Below are 12,212 nucleotides of genomic sequence, written 5' to 3' on the forward strand. Positions count from 1 at the left end.
TGCAGCGGACGGCACCACGCACCCCTGCAAGGAGGCAGTGCCGAGCTCAGACCCTCCCCACACTCCCCACACACCCAGCACCCGCGGTTTGAGGCTGCAGTGAGCTGTGGGCATGGCAGCTCCAGCCACGCGGCAGAGCGAGACTGTCTCTAAAAAAAGGTTTTTAGAGACAAAGGCAGTTAGGACTTTCACTCATCTTTTCTGTTTATTTATTTATTTCCTTTGAGGCAAGGTCTAGCTCTGTCGCCCAGGCTGGGGTGCAGTGGCACAATCACAGCTCACTGCAGTCCTGACCTCCCCAGCTTAAGCCATCCTCCCACCTCAGTCCCAAGTAGCTGGGCCACAGGCGTGTGCCACCACATCCAGCTATTCTGTTTCTTGGTTGTAGAGACGGGGTCTTGCTATGTCGCCAAGGCTAGTCTTGAACTCCTGGGCTCAGTGATTCTCCCTCCTTGGCCTCCCAAAGTTTTGGGATTATAGGCATGAGCCACTGCACACGGCGAATTTTTTTTATTATTATTAAAACAAAAATAAAAACAAGCACACAGATAAATAAAAAGTACAGGCCAGGCGCAGTGGCTCACACCTGTAATCCCAGCAATCTGGGAGGCCAAGACAGACGGATCACCTGACCTCAGGAGTTTGAGACCAGCCTGGCCAGCGTGGTGAAACCCCGTCTCTACTAAAAATACAAAAATTAGCCAGATGTGGTGGTGCTCACCTGTAATCCCAGCTACTAAGGAGGCTGAGGCAGGAGAGTTGCTTGAACCCAGGAGGCAGAGCTTGCAGTGAGTCAAGATCGTGCCACTGCACTCCAGCCTGGGAGACAGAGCGAGACTCCATCTCAAAAATAAAATAATATAAAATAAAATAAAAATAAAAGGTACAAACTGGACTTGTGCTACAAAGGGACTGATGAAAGGAACCAACGTAACCCACCCCCCAGACTGTGTGTTATTCGCCCACAGAAAGCAGTGAGGCACCAACACCGGCTTCAATGGGAGTGGATCTTGGAAACATGACATTGAGTGAAGGAAGCTCGAAAGGCCACATACTACGTGATTCCATTTATACAAAATGTCCAGAATAGGCAGGTCCCGAGAGGGAAAGCAGCTTTATGGTTGCCAGGGCCTGGGGGGAGGGAGGAAGAGGGAGAGACTGCTAACAGGGATGGGGTTTCCTTTTGGGGTGATGAGAACATTCTGAAATTGGAAAGTGGTCATGGTTTTTCAACCTTGTGAATATACTAAAAACCATTGAAGGGTATCCTTTCAAAAGAGCCCATTTTATAGTAAGTGAATGATGGTGCAATTTTCAAAAGCGCACACGCAGCAGGGCCATCTTTAAATGAGATAAACGGGGAGAGCCTCTGGGGGGAGGCGCTGCTTCAGCTGAAGTGCAAAGGCTGATGAGGGTCCGCCACGCCCTGGGTACAGACAGGGAGGCAGGAGGAGCCAGTGTGCAGGGGAAGTGCTGGGAGCCGTGAGCTTGAGAGGAGACGACCCAAAGGAAGTGAGGGGCAGCTGCAGACCCCGTGGGGCCTGGTGTCCGTGTTGAGAGGTTTAGACCTCACTCCGTGAGCAAGGAGAAGACCACCGGAGGGTCTTGAGCAAGGGAGAGAAACATGTGGGATTTGTGCTTTTAAGAGGCCCCTGGGGGAGGCCTGGGGAGATTAGAGAGGAAGGAGGCCGATGCTCCAGGGGGACCAGGTGCCTCTGGGACGCGATGGCTTGAGACTGGGCTGCCGTTACCTGGTGCAAGCAGCCATTCCCCGCTGGGCCTGAAGAGGAGCCACGGTGGGGGCAGCTTGCTCTGAGGTGGCCGAACCTCACGATGTCTTAAAGGTGGTAACCCTGCCCTCAGACAATGAGCCCCAGGCTGCGAAAGAAAAGTCTGGGGGTGTTCCGGCACAGGAAGGGGCTCCACAGGACACCCACCTCAGGGCTTTGCGGTGAGCTGAGGGTGAATGAGACCCGGTCCACGCACCAAACCCCCACTGAGCATCTCCTGCGTTCCAGCTCCTTGCTGGGCACTGGGGTCAGCAGCATATCTGCCATGGTGCCCATCCCTGGGGAGAGGCAAACAAGCTCACCACAGGGACAATCTCACCACACACCCCCCGAGGCCAGGAGCCAGGTCAGTCTCATTTACCCCAGGGTAACACACAGAGACTCAAAACATAGTAGCTGCTCAGCAAACGTTGGTTGGCTGCACGATTGAACCCATGCGTGTTGAATGGAGTCAGGAGCAGCAGCGCTTACGGAAGCGACAAACTGAGCTTGGGGTAAGGAGCAAGGCTTCATGAGGAGGCTTCCTGGAGGAGGTGACATCTGAGCTGGGCCCTGAAGGATGCATGGAAGTTTTCCAAGAGACAGTGGTAAGGAAAATAGTGTGATCACAAACTAAGAGGCGGAAAAGGGCCTGCACCAACCAGGGACCCCAGCAGTCCATGGCGGGGCAGGGGCTGGAAAGTTGGGGAAAGTTCTCCAGGAGGACTGTGGCTCTCCGGTCCCTCTCTACCTGGAGCCCCTTTGGGCTGGGCCAAGCCAGCATAATTCATCCAGCTCCTGGCTTGGCTGAGGGTCCCCCTGCTCCTGTTCCCGGAAGCCTCTTTCCCAGATGAGGCTGAAGATTGCACGGGTCAGGACGGAGGTGAGGGAGCTCTGCATTTCTACCAGAAGCGACTTTGGTAAAGCTCAGACCTGGGAGGACATGCATGGAATGTGGCGGTGGCTCTCCCCATCTCAGGGAGAGAACTCGGGCTTTGCAGACCTCCCTGCAGGGACCGCCCCCACCGCCCACCTGCAGAAAGAGGCCTCAAAACCACGCAGCCACACCCTCCCCTATAGTCAGGAAAGCTGCTAGGGCCTTCGTGCATTATCAAGGTGGGAGGGGTGCATGCCAGGACCAGACCCAGGACTCAGCATGGTGGAGCACGGGCTGGGATTCAGCCCCACTTACCCTCTCAGCCAAGGGCACTTGAGGAGTACACAACCCAGCAACAGGACAGGGCAGCCCTGCTTACAGCTCTATCCGTAGGGTCTCTGCAGTCTCAAGACAGAGGCCAGGCCCAGAGACATGTCATGCTCTGCTCTTTGGAGCTTCTCATTTCCCCTGAAAAACACTGGGAGCTGCCATCCACACTGCGGCTTTTATAATGAATGTTTCTGCTACTTTTCGGTAAGTGGGTTTAAAAGCAATTTTGGGAAGATGGGACAGTGATGCCGTAGTTTTTTTACCTCCCCCAATTCCCCAACGATTGACAGAGCACCTAGGATAGCAAAACCAAAAACCTCTGGATAACAGCCACAGTGAGACTAGGTGGCAAGGTGTCCACAGCACACAAGCAGGTGGGTACAAGTCACTGACAGCCACAAGCCTTGCATGGTATCAGCAACCGCAGGAGAGGGAGAGGAGAGAAGTCAATGCAGAGGGGGATTCTGATGATCCTGAGATCTGGAGAGACCCCCAAATCACAAGCAGGTACTCCCTGGAAAGCCCATGGTCCAGTCAGAGAACAAGAGTCAAAGCAGGGAGACTCACAGCCTTCCTTCCACTCACAGGCGCCTGCAAGGAGAAAGCAGCAAGGCAGATGGTGCGGGAGCCACTGGGCCACGGACTCTTGAAATTAACCAAGTGCAACTCACTTGCAAGACAAAGCCCGGCGCCGAGAAGATGTTGCTGGGGGTAGTAGAATCCAAATTGACCAGGGCAGAAGCAGAAAGGAAAACAGGTCCCAATAAAAGGGAGAGAAGAGAGCAGAGGCAGCAGGTTGCAGAAAGCAAGGGGCTGTATTTACCATCTCTTCTCAGAACTATTAGGTTGGTGCATAAGTAATTGCAGTTTATTACTTTTGCACCAACCTAATAATAACAGAGGGCGTTCTCGAGGGAGCTATCCTGGCCCATCTTTCCCCCAGAGATATTCAGAAAGAGGCGTCTCACTGTGGGGGACAAATGATCAACAGGAAGTGTTGTCCAAACCCATACAGAGGCGCTATACAAAAAGAGAGACAGGCCGGGCGCGGTGGCTCACGCCTGTCATCCCAGCACTTTGGGAGGCTGAAGCAGGCGGATCACCTGAGGTCAGGAGTTCAAGACCAGCTTGGCCAACATGGTGAAACCCCGTTTCTACTAAAAAAAAAAAAAAAATTCACAGGGCATGGTGGTGTGTGACTGTAATTCCAGCTACTCAGGAGGCTGAGGCAGGAGAATCACCTGAACCCAGGAGGTGGAGGTTGCAAGTGAGCCGAGATCGCACCACTGCACTCCAGCCTAGGAGACAGAGCAAGATCCGTCTCAAAAAGAAAGAGACAGGCTGGGCACAGTGGCTCACACCTGTAATCCCAGCACTTTGGGAGGCTGAGGCAGGCGGATCACCTGAGGTCAGATGTTCGAGACCAGCCTGACCAATGTGGTGATACCCTACCTTTACTAAAAATACAAAAATTAGCCGAGCATGGTGGCACAGGCCTATAATCCCAGCTACTCAGAGGCTGAGGCAGAAGAATCGCTTGAACCCGGGAGGCAGAGGTTGCTGTGAGCCAATATCTTGCCATTGTACTCCAGCTTGGGCAAAAAGAGTGAAACTCCATCTCAAAAATAAAAATAAAAGAGAGAGACTAAGGAGCAGAATGACAGCTCTACCCAGCCAACAATGGTGTGCCCAAAGGACACGTCCTCAAAACAGAGAGAAGCAGTCACTTTAACACAGATAATCATAGTATCTATGATTTTAGATATTAAGAAACTAATAGAAGTTATGGAAAATAGCATAAATCAGAACTAGAAAAACTCAGAAATGAAGCAATTGGTGAAAAGGAAAAGTTGTAAAGAGATGATGAAAGCAGAAAGGCGTCTAAATAAAAGAGAAAACTAATTAAGAAATGAATATTGAAACTGAAAGGAGTAGAAGGGCAAGTAAAGTCTTAAGAGAAACAGACTAGGAAAAGCAGGCTGCAGGGACTCCTGCCTGCGGTCACAACTACTCGGGCACTAAGGAGGGAGGATCGCTTGAGCCCAGGAGTTCAAGTCCAACCTGGGCAAAAAAAGACTCTCATCTAGAAAGGAAGGAAGGAGGGAAGGAAGGAAGGGAGGGAGGTAGCTCATACCTGTAATCCCAGCACTTTGAAAGGCTGAAGCAGGCAGATCGCTTGAACCCAGCAGTTTGTGACCAACCTGGCCAACACTGCGAAACCCCATCTCTACAAAAAATACAACAAATTAGCCAGGTGTCGTGCGTGCCTGTAGTCCCAGCTACTTGGGAGGCTGAGACGGGAGGATCGCTTGAGCCCAGAGGTTGAGGCTGCAGAGAGCTGTGATCGTGCCACTGCACTGCACTCCAGCCTCGGTGACAGGGCGAAATCCTATCTCAAAAAGAAGTTTTTTTTAAACTAAAAAATTAAACACCATATCCATCTGAGTTGGGAAAGGAAAGCAGGGCCACTCCATGCATTCCAGAGAAAAAGGGGCTTACTGTAGAAATCAGGGCTTCCACAAATGCAGGAGGAGCTGGAGGCGGGGGCTGGGGAAGGTGTGGGAAGCTTGCTGCAGTCTTCACCAGCGATCACATGGAGTCAAGGGCCTGCAGAAGGCAAATGGACGACGGTAGCTGTTGCAACAGAACGTGCTGGTAAAATAAAGAGTTTGCATCCTGTGAAGTTGGCGGCCACTTCCTATCGCATTGGAGAATTTGCTGGGGAAAAAAATAAGAGCTCAGGGCTTTAAATATCCAGTTCAAGACCTAAAGTACCAGAAAACCTCCACTGGTGCCTGAAAGGAAGCCCATATCTCTTGTAGCCACTGAGTTGAGAGATCAAAAAAAACAACCCCAAACTCTGATCCCCTGGGTGGCAAAATAGAATCAAGTTCAACTACTCTGCGCTTGAACTCAGGGCCGCAAGCTTCTCTTCCGTGAAAGTCAGGGCACTGATGGGGAACGGATTCCATCTGGGAAGATTCTAATCCTAGGGCAGACTCTTCCTCAAAAGCCCCTACCACCTCCGGCTTCTAGATCTGTAACTAAACCGCAATCCCAGCAAGCTCCAGGAATGTGGCCACAAAATCTGACCCAGGAAGATGTGCTATACGTAACAAAATAATTAGGAGTCATTTCCACTTCATATTGGCAGAAACCTAGGAAATCTGTATGAGAACAAACCCTAAGGGTGTCAGACCGGGGGAAAGAAAGTAATGTCGGGTTGGGCTTAATTATTTTGATATGGTGCACTCGCCAGAGATTCTAAGCTCCATGTGTCCACTCGGCAGCTGGGAGTGGCTGTCAGAGTTGGCCCATTCCAGCAACTGAAACCTGGAGCGGTGGTGACCCATGATTTTATTTATTTATTTATTTATGGAGACGGAGTTTCACTCTGTCACCCAGGCTGGAGTGCAATGGCGTGATCTCGGCTCACTGCAACCTCTGACTCCTGGGTTCAAGCGATTCTCCTGCCTCAGCCTCCCGAGTAGCTGGGACCTCGTGGTCCACCCGCCTTGGCCTCCCAAAGTGCTGGGATTACAGGTGCGAGCTACTGTGCCCAGCTGTTTCACCATTTTCAACAAGAAACACTACAATTTAACATCGTTCGGCCTAATATCTGGGCAATGTACTAAGATCTTACTTGACCTGATCAAGGGGATCTGTGAACAGGCAGCTGACTCAAGTCACTGTGGTGGAGGCTCGGCGCCCCGACCCAGTTCCCAGATTTTACCCAGAGCTCCTTGAATAAAGTGGGGCTGGGTCTCACTGAGGAAGGACGCTGCTCCAAGCATTTACAAGGTACACACGTTTTCCTTGCTGTTCCCAAAGGGACCTGTGCCATTTATCTGGGAAGGGTGACTGTGGAAAGGCAAATACCCAGAGGGGAGGGGGGTCACAGGGCACTGAGTCTTAGCGGTACCCGTTCTGCCTGACACACACAGCCACTGCGGTCCCACAGTCACAGCACTGGCTTTTGGAGATCAAGCAATGAATGGGGTTTGTTCTGATCCGTCTCACGGGAGGCTCCGCAGGCCCTGAAACCCACCCTATAGTTATTTTCTGGCTCTGGAAAGTACAGTGGAAAAGGTACTCAGTCGTGCAGAAGCTATGGAGTGGCTCCTTGACTGCTAGGGTGAGGGCTACTATGGTAGAAAGGGCCACATGGACGCCACCAGCCCTGCCTCTCTCTCTCAACATGGAAAACCAAAAGTCATACTGTGAACTTAGTCAGGCAGTAACTGCAACTTCCTGTGCTCTTCTGGATGTAATGTTTTTATGGAGCAAGTCAACACAGCTCCCAACACTTAATACCAATTCTTTTATCTCTATACTCATTACTTAACAGAAACAGGCCAGGCGTGGTGGCTCATGCCTGTAATCCCGGCACTTTGGGAGGCCTAGGCAGAGGACCACTTGAGGTCAGGAGTTCAAGACCAGCCTGGCCAACATACCAAAACCCCATCTCTACTAAAAATACAAAAATTAGCTGGGCATGGTGGTGCATGCCTGGAATCCCAGCTACTCGGGAGGCTGAGACACAAGATTGCTTGAACCTGGGAGGCAGAGGTTGCAATGAGACAAGATTGCACCTCTGCACTCCAGGCTGGGCGACAGGGCGAGACTGTCTCAGAACACACATAAAAAAAGAAAAAGAAAAAGAAAAAAATAGAAACAAACAAGAAGCTTGTTCCATTGGGCAGTGACAGCAAAATACCTTTGCCCCGTTACCTCAGGCCTACCAACTCCCCAGCCCTCTGTCCCAGCTAGTTCTGGAGTACTTCCATTACCTCACCATTCCACAGGCTGACACACTGGTCCACCGTAGTGATAGCATGCATGCGTTGGACCTGACAAGAATCAGGAAATACCCGAGCCATCTTGGCAAGACACATGCATGTCAGCGAGTGGGAAATGAGCCCCACAAAATGCCTAACATCTCAGTGACGTTTCTAGGGGTACGATGGTGTGGGGCATGTTGAGATAGCCCCTTGAAGAGGAAGACCAGGCACCTCCTCCTGTTAAAAAAGTGGTGTGACCTTTGGCGGGGCTCTGGGTTTTGGCGCAGCTTACGCCTCATCCAGGTGTGCTCTTCCGGCGGACTCACTGGTAACCTGCAAGGCTGCTGCCAGTTTCAGGACCCAGGATGAGAGGAGGCTCTGCAGTACATCCAGGCTGCTTTCAAGCTGTCGTGCTATTGAGGCCAAGTGACCCAACAGATCCAGTGGATCTGGAGGTGTCCGGGGCAGGTAGGGACTCTGTATGAGGCCTCTGGAAGGCTCCAACAGGTGTCACAGAAGAGACCATTGGGATTTTAGAGCAAAGACATGTCCTCTTCTGAAGATAACTATTCTCCTTTTGAAAAACAGCTTCTGGGCCGGGTACCGTGGCTCACGCCTGTAATCCCAACACTTTGGGAGGCTAAGGCCAAGGCGGATCACCTGAGGTCACGTGTTCAAGACCAGCCTGGCCAACATAGTGAAACCCCGTCTCTACTAAAATACAAAAATTAGCCGGGCATGATGGCAGGTGCCTGTAATCCCAGCTACTCAGGAGGCTGTGGCAGGAGAATTGCTGGAACCCGGGAGGCGGAGGTTGCAGTGAGCCAAGATGGCGCCATTGCGCTCCAGCCTGGGTGACAAGAGTGAAACTCTGTCTCAAGAACAAAAAAGAGAAAAGGCCGGGTGTGGTGGCTCATGCATATAATCCCAGCACTTTGGGAGGCCAAGGAGGGCAGATCACAAGGTCAGAAGTTCAAGACCAGCCTGGCCAATATGGTAAAACCCTATCTCTACTAAAAATACAAAAATTAACCAGGCGTGGTAGCAGGCGCCTGTAGTCCCAGCTACTTGGAGGGCTGAGGCAGGAGAATAACTTGAACCCAGGAGGCGGGGGTTGCAGTGAGCCGAGATCAGGCCACTGCATTCCAGCCTGGATGACAGAGCAAGGCTCTGTCAAAAAAAAAAAAAGAAAGAAAGGAAGAAAGGAAGAAGGAAGGAAGGAAGAAAGAAAGAAAAAGAAAGAGGGAGAGAAAGAAAGAAAGGAAGAAAGAAGGAAAGAAAGAGAGAGAGAAAGAAAGAAGGAAGGAAGGAAGGAAAGAAAGAAAAAGAAAGAAAGAAAGAGGAAAGAAAGAAAGAGAAAAAGAAAGAAAGAAAGAGGAAAGAAAGAAAAAGAAAGAAAGAGAAAGAAAGAAATAAAAAGAAAGAAAGAAAGGAAAGAAAGGAAAGAAAGAAAGAAAGAAAGAAAGAAAGAAAGAAAGAAAGAAAGAAAGAAAGAAAGAAAGAAAGAAAGAAAGAGAAAGAAAGGCAGGAAGAGAGAGAGAGAAAAAAAAAAGGAAAACAGCCTCTGGCTTGCTGTTGGACCCTAGAAAAGACTAAATGTGTCACATTTTCCCACAGGATGTGAGTTGCCCATCTGAAACTAGACGGTAACCAACCCAACACAGGATACACGTGATGTGTGCCACAGCACCGTGATCAGGTGGAAGGGGGCCACATGAGCTCAGACTTGAGTGGCTCCTGAAGTCAGTTGCATAAGCAGATGGCCCAGACTCCTGTGGCACCCCCTTCGCTGCAGAGCTCCTCCCCCTCCATCCACACGAATGATCTCATAGGAGTCCCTCATGACCAGCTGACCAAGGAAGAAAAAACTCCAGGCCTGTTTTACGTATGGCTCTGCTGGCATCGCCTGAAAGTGGGCAGCCAGAGCTGTAGCCCCAGGAAGGGTGGCCTTGAAGTGTCTGGGGACAGACCTGCAAACAGTGTACCTGGTTGTTCACTTTACATAGAAGGAGAGATGGTGAGAGATGTGGCTCTACACTGACTCATTGGCAGGACCCAATGACCCGTCCGGAGCTTGGAAGGAACACTACCGGTCGATTAATCCAAGGTCTCGGGAAGAGGCATGAAGGCGAATCCCTTTTAATGGGCACAAGGGAGGAGATAGTTCTTTGTATCCCATGTAAATACTGGCCGCCGGTCAGCCTCACAGAGAAGGCTCTCACTAAACAGGTGGACCGGATGACCTATTCCGTGGATGACGCTCAGCCTGTTTCTCTGGCCACCTGATTTCCCGTGAGCTCAGCCATGTGAGCTTCCCCCGGCCAAGGCGGATCCATCTACAATCACTGTTGAGATCCTACAGGCCCATGATGGGACATCATTCCCCAGGGGACCGCCAGCCACCTCGTGCGTGGCAGGTTGATTTCCTTGGACTAATTCCACTGTGGAAGGGGCAGAGATTTGCTTTTTCTGGAATAATCACTTGTTTTGTTTTGTGTTTTTGAGATGAAGTCTCGCTGTGTCGCCCAGGCTGGTAGTTGGGATTACAGGAGCGCCCCACCACGCCCGGCTAATTTTTTTTTTTGTATTTTTAGTAGAGACGGGGTTTCATCATGTTGGTCAGGCTGGTCTCGAACTCCTGACGTCGTGATCCGCCTGCCTTGGCCTCCCAAAGTGCTGGGATGACAGACGTGAGTGCTGGGATGACAGACATGAGCCACCGCACCCGGCCAATCACTCGTTTTGAATATGGATTTGTCTTCCTTGCCTACAACGCTTCCTCCAGAACCCCCATCCGTGGGCGTATGGGACCTTACAGGTCATTACTGTGCTCCCCGCGCGTTGCTGCTGATCAAGAAACTTAGTTTTCCACAAATGCGATGGACCCATAGGTTTGTACCCACTGAATTCTCTGTCTTGCCAAGTTCCCCATCATCCTAAGCAAGGAACAATTTTTGGACACATCGCCACCTTTCCATGGCAGGCGATGACACGTTGTGGGACTACAGGATGAAGTGTAGGCTCTGAACCATCAAGCCCTGAGCCCACCGGCACAGAGGGGATCATGGCACCGGCTGAGGTGGCTGGCCCTGACTCCAGGAGAAAGTGGGTTGCTATGATGCAATGGGAGACCCGTGCCTAGAATCCAGGAGATTCTCTGACACATCCCTTAGCACTCCGGTGTCCCATGGTAAAAATTCATAAGAAACTACAGCAATGCAAAAGAGGCAGCCCCACCCAGGGCACAGATCCTTCGAGAATGAAGGCCTACATCCTGGTTAGTAGTAACCCCATCTCTACTAAAAATACAAAAAATCAGCCTGGCGTGGTGGCACATGCCTGTAGTCCCAGCTACTCGGGAGGCTGAGGCAGGAGAATCGCTTGAACCAGGGAGGCGGAGGTTACAGTGAGCTGAGATTGCCCCACTGCACTCCAGCCAGGGTGACAGAGCCAGACTCCGTCTCAAAAACAACAACAACAACAACAACAACAAAGAAGGCCTGGATCACCTCACCAGACCAAGAACAGTGACAAGCTGAGATGGCAGGAGGGCAAAGGCAATGGGAACGTGCCGGGGAAAGGAGGCCTTATCTGCCCAGCTGGAATCATAGGAACAAGGCTCGTGGCGGTTACGTGTGCTTTCATCCCTGCTTTGGTGTGAATACATGGTACATATTACTGAGTTCTTTTTCCTTCCCTCTTCCCATTCCTAGTCTATCTGATGTGTGTTCGTAGCTGTCAGCCCTATACCTAGCATTTAAGGTACAGAATGTGCAAGGCAGGTGTGGCTTAGGAAGGAGAGAGATGGACATGACCCAGATGTGGATAAAGGGACAAATGGGAACGGGTGCAGTGGCTCATGCCTGTAATCCCAGCACTTTGGGAGGCCGAGGCGGGTGTATCACTTGAGGTCAGGAGTTTCAGACCAGCCTGGCCAATATGGTGAAATCCCCTGTCTCTACTAAAAATACAAAATTAGCTGGGTTCGGTGGGCGCCTGTAATCCCAGCTCCACAGGAGACTGAGGCAGGAGAAACACTTGAACCCGGGAGGCGGAAGTTGCAGTGAGCTGAGATCGTGCCACTGCACTCCAGCCTGGGTGACAGAACTAGACTCCATCTAAAGAAAAAAATATATATAAACGGCTAAAGATAAATTTTATATTATGCACGTTTTATCACAATTTAAAAAATGATCCTGGAATTAAATATTTTTTAAAAAGCAAAAGTGACTTGAAATATACACACCAACACACCTACACCCACCCCCCAGCCAGTGTCATCTGTTCAGCCATCCCGTGGAATCGAGCGTTGGGGAAATTCCAGATTCAAGAGATGCATTCGAGGCTGAACAATAGGAAGTTTTGTCTGGAAGTAGCTGCTTCTGATAAAAAGTTTCGGAAACATGGTCTCCCCCAAACAGAAGACCCCAGATCTCTCAGACTTGAGAAAGCAAA

The 12,212-nt window shown here is 50.8% G+C and overlaps 1 long non-coding RNA gene across 2 annotated transcripts in view; it reads right to left on the minus strand.

Annotated features, from left to right (window-relative positions):
• Positions 1 to 859: 859 nt before the first annotated feature.
• LOC139357412 (uncharacterized) overlaps positions 860 to 12,212 on the minus strand; it is a 15,975-nt gene continuing 4,622 nt past the window's right edge. Inside the window, exons 2-5 of one of the 2 annotated variants that reach the window (XR_011610442.1) lie at positions 5,476 to 5,583; positions 5,111 to 5,203; positions 2,962 to 3,681; positions 860 to 2,702 (exon numbers count right to left, since the gene is read on the minus strand). This is a non-coding gene — a long non-coding RNA (uncharacterized lncRNA). Of the gene's footprint in view, positions 3,682 to 5,110; positions 5,204 to 5,475; positions 5,584 to 12,212 lie in introns of both variants that reach the window. The other variant, XR_011610441.1, reaches the window with a different exon arrangement.

This window comes from Macaca nemestrina, chromosome 12, assembly GCF_043159975.1.
Source record: "Macaca nemestrina isolate mMacNem1 chromosome 12, mMacNem.hap1, whole genome shotgun sequence".
NCBI lineage: Eukaryota > Metazoa > Chordata > Mammalia > Primates > Cercopithecidae > Macaca > Macaca nemestrina.